Below are 4,813 nucleotides of genomic sequence, written 5' to 3' on the forward strand. Positions count from 1 at the left end.
AGGAACTGATGCCCAGGAAGTTCCACCTGGACAGGAGGAAGAATTTCTTCCCTGTGCAGTGACCGAGCACTGAACAGAGACCAGAGAGGGTGTGGAGTCTCTTCACTGGAGATGTTCCAGAACCATCTGGACACAATCCTGTGCCACGTGCTCTGGGATGGCCCTGCTGGAGCAGGACGTGGGACCAGGTGACCCTCTGTGGGCCCTTCCAGCCTGACCCATCACGGGAGGGCCGGGGCTGTACCGGGGAGGCCCCAGGCCGGGCTCAGCCTGAGGGAGGGAAGGAGGTGTTGGGTGAGTGACACCCATTGCCAAATGTGCCCTGGAGTGTGATGGGATTGGTCAGGGAATCCGGAGGGGCGTCAGAGGACATGTGTGATTTACACACTGCCAATCTCAGAAATCCAAATTCTCCATTTTTTGGATTAATTTCCTGAAGCCAAGGCAGCACCCAAAAGGCGTGTGTATCATGTTCCTGTGGGCCCTGTGCACACGTGCTCACACACACCTGTGCAGAGACACTGGACTTCACTTTTTAGAGCAGGAACATCTGGATCAGGACAAGACCCCACATGTAATTCTTCCTTGTGGAAGACCTATCTGCTCAAGACCTCTTCAACAATCGAAGCCGAGTTCTAATAGCACAGTAAAAAACCCTTCAGAAGTGAAAGGGAACGATGGTTTTTGATACTTCAGAAAGACACGGGCACTTGGAGGATGAAGTAAAGTGTAATCCTTCCATCCTGAGCTTTCAAACCCTTTCTGGTTCAGTGACACGCTCGAGTTCAGCCTTACAATGGTAGAAAGGAAAGTCCACGTGTTTGAAGCATTACCTGAAGTGCAGAAGCAGAGAAAACTCATCACCAATTCCTGAGACTTCGTATAACTCAAGGATCTCCTGCGTCTTCAAGTGGCTGATGTCCTGGCAGTGTGCACATGCTGTTTATCACAATTCACTTAAATAGCTTTTATGAAGAATTTAGTGACATGTTGTTGTGTCTGGGAGGCTGCTTTGACACTTCCTCGTTCAGTGGGATGTAGAAATCCACTGCTTGTCACTGTCTGCAAGTGACACCATGGTTTCACTGGATGCTTCCATGGCATCTTCTCATCAGTGGATATAAGAGTCAGTAAATCACTGAAGGAGTCTTTGTTCTACGTGGAAATGTAAATAAAAAGGTGGAAATACACAAAACTTACCTGCAAAACCAAAGCTGGTGCTCTGACATTAAAAGGGCTCCTGGAACTGAGGTACTTCCAAAGTTCCTCTGCAACACGTGTGAAGTACATCTGGAGGAAGGAAAGCAAAGAAAGGTGGTTTGTTTTTCTGTAGCAACATCATTTTGTCTTCCAAGAGTGGATACTTTTTCTTTGATGGCTTCAGTGTTGGAAAACATTTCTGAAACCTCGTTAAGTCAGGACTGTGTTCAGAAACTCTCAACTTCGTGGCTGCTTGAGCCAGTCTGCACCAGCCTAAAGCACACAACCCCAAATTTAAGCACCTTCCTATTTCAACACTCTTTTATTTATGCTTTACCAGTGACCACTCTGGAGCCATCACTTAAAGCAAAGAAAATACAACAACTCCAGAAAAACAATCCACAGACCTTCTAATCTGAGGGTTGAATTTGAGAAAACAGGTGAGTGTCTGAAGGTTGAAGGAACTGAGTGTAGAGGAACATCAAAATGCAATTGGAAGTAGAAATTATATTTGATACATATTTAAGGGAATGAACACAACATGAAGATCTGTGCAAAGGATACAATTAGCACAAGCACAAACAATAGGAGTCCAGGCAGGGAGACTTTCTCCTTTTTTCTCCTGTGTGTGCAGAGTGAGGTGAACAAAATGAAGCAAAAGTTGATAGTAATAGTTTTAATATACTTTTTATATCACAGAAGTGGGTATTGTTTCTCACACTAGAAAAATCAGTAAAATCACAGCACTGTAGGAGACTAAACACTCACACCAGAGGGGAGACAATTAGCACTCCCAAGTTGAATAGGTTTAATTGCATTTGTGGTGGTGATTCAGGGCAGAATTGTGCTAGTTTAGGAGCAGTATTATGCTTATTTTTTATTCAAATACAAAATAATTAAGTCAACTCTTGATGGCTTTACACATAATTAATTATATAATAAATACGAGTAAGTTAATCAGCGTTAAGATCACTGGCCTCACAATGCTCTTTAAGACCCACTAAGCCACCCACCTTCTGAGCTATGGCACTTCATCATCTGTCAGCATTCTCCAACCTTCTTCCATGAAGTTGGCTTTGGGAAAAATCACAAGGAAGGAACCAAATTTAGTCTGTAACAGGATAAAAGTAGGGAAGAACAATTCCTTGACACAGAGTACCCTCCTTTTCTACTTGTTTTTTCTAAGGATGCTCCTATTGAGCATGTCTGTGATTAGAGATGCTTAGGATAGATTTGCTTAGTTGGTTGGGATAACTTGAAAGCCCCTTAGTCAGACCAACAGGAAATTTATCTGTCATAAGTAGCAACTTAATTTCTCTTGGAAGCTGGTCAGTCAAGTATTCTCTCATTTGGGGGTGATGTGACAAACTACACTTTGGGAATACCTTACAAGTTGTCAGTGCTTTCAGAAGCACTGCATTCAGGTAGGATTTACTGCATGAGAGACATTGATTAGAACTAAAACATCAGAACTTCAGTCTTTCTGTCACTGATCACTTCCAAGCAGCTTGTCTTTTCCATGTCCCCTGCACTATGCAATAAGAAATGTCATTATTTTGACAGGATCCACCCATCAGAAGTGCTGCCATGTGCCTTCTTTGCAAGGCAGGCAGATTGGATCCTGGGCTAGAAGTGGGAGCTCTCCAGACACGCTGCAGTCACGACATGAACTTCACATGTAGTGAGTAAATCTGGTTGCTTCCTTCCTGGGGATCCCCCAGCACAGATGTAGTGGGACAAAAGAGCCTAAAGCATTCCCAGGGACTCCAGGAGCTCAGTCAATATCTTTCCTGCTCTGGAGCAAAAGCACAAGCATCCTTTAGTGCTCAGATCTTCCCCTTCCTGAGAGAGCACAGCATTTGAGGAGCTGTGTTAGAGAACCACCCTCGGCTTCCCAGGAAACAAGTTCTCAGCTGTGGTTTTGTCTGGGTTCACCTGCTGGGGTGTGACATGTTTGCAAAAAGTCAGAACAGGAAAGAAGCCAAACACAAGGTGGTGAAGGTGGTGTTTATTTATTATGATGCACCTTTGGTACCAGTTTGTTGAACAGTCAGTGCAACTACCCTTGCAGGGATAACACTCCATTTTATGCTCTTTGCCCTCTACTGCTTTGTTGAAATCCCTCTCTCGGGCTGAGTTTTCAGATCTAATTTTGGATTAAAAGCTGCAATTTGGTCTTCTCTCTCCAGTTTCAATGTATTTCCTCCTGAACAGTAACAATCACAGTCTGTAAGAAAGTTACAAATTGTCACAAGGTCTGGAGAAATAAGATAAAATGTGGCAGGAACAGAGGAAGAGATGATGCTCATAAAGTTTCTGTGCTTTGCCAGTAGTTACCTTGTTTACTCGTGTCTTCTGCAGCATGAAGTGGAGGTAATGTCATAAACAATGAAAAGTTTGATAAGGATTCCTCTCCTCTGCACATCCCCTGTTCCTGCTGCTCCCAATATTACCATTTGCCTGCAGCTCTGGAATGCCAGCCCCTGAAATCTGTTGCTGAAGTCACCCATGTATTGAACTGAGCAGGCAATCTGTCATTTCATTCCTTTGTGCCAAGATTTCAATCCATGCTTATGCTTGGAATCCTGATAGACCCTTAAGTAAATATTATTGATTAGTCATCGTTATTTTTTACTGTTGATATGCAGGAGGTTGTGGAACCTTGCGGTTGGATTTCTACACAGTCCACTGGAAAATATGTTTGATTATTGTGTTTGTATTGGCAGCTGGGTACATCCTTATTGCAGCCTGAGATTAGAGCCTCATAAAGATTTCACAGAGAACCCAAACCAAAACAGAAGCCAGCTCTTTCCAACCTCAGATCAGACAAACCCTCACCCAAACAGGCAGGGATCTTGCTTTGGTCCTGGTTTCACATTCTCTTGGGCACATTAACCTCGGGTGTCTGAAGTGGTTTTGTCCCAGCTTCAGGATCCCAATGGTCTGGGTCAGAGGGATTGAACTGCTTGGCCTTGGGAATCACAGACCTAAATCTGCTCAGGGGAAACTGAAATGTGAGTTACCTTCTTCCCCCCTTCATTAAACATGCCCAACCAAATATATCCATGATATACACTGATTTGAGCCAGGAAGCAATTAAAGCTCCTGTTCTTGCCAAATGATTGAGTGCTTGCAGACACAGATTCCTGAGAAAGTATAACAGAGAAAGTGCATTAGCAAAGTATTTGTGCCTTCATAGGAAATGAATATGGATGTAATTAAGAAAAGCTGATTTATGTAGAACTGTAAAACCAGGGACATAAAATGAAAAATTCTCTGTAAACGTCAAGTCAGTGTTTCGTGGTGGCCAAAACAAGGCAAGTGGAGAATTGCAATGGTATTAAGAAAGGAACTGAGAATTAAAATGCCACTGTATAAATCCCTAGTACATGAATATTTAAGACATTGTATGGAGTTCTAAGCACCTGAACTCCAAAGATCATAGAACTGCTGTTCTACTACAGTCTGCTAGTAACACTTGGAGAATGGCAAGTGTAGTGTGGCTTCTCTGGGGACATGAAAAAGGCAAGACTGAGTATGATGAGAGGATAAGCAGGGTCTGTAAAGGAATAGGAAAGGGAAAATGGGAACAAGAATAGGGAACATAGAATCA

This window comes from Manacus vitellinus, unplaced genomic scaffold (genome assembly GCF_001715985.3).
Source record: "Manacus vitellinus isolate BGI_N305 unplaced genomic scaffold, ASM171598v3 scaffold_26_pilon, whole genome shotgun sequence".
NCBI classification, from domain to species: Eukaryota; Metazoa; Chordata; class Aves; order Passeriformes; family Pipridae; genus Manacus; species Manacus vitellinus.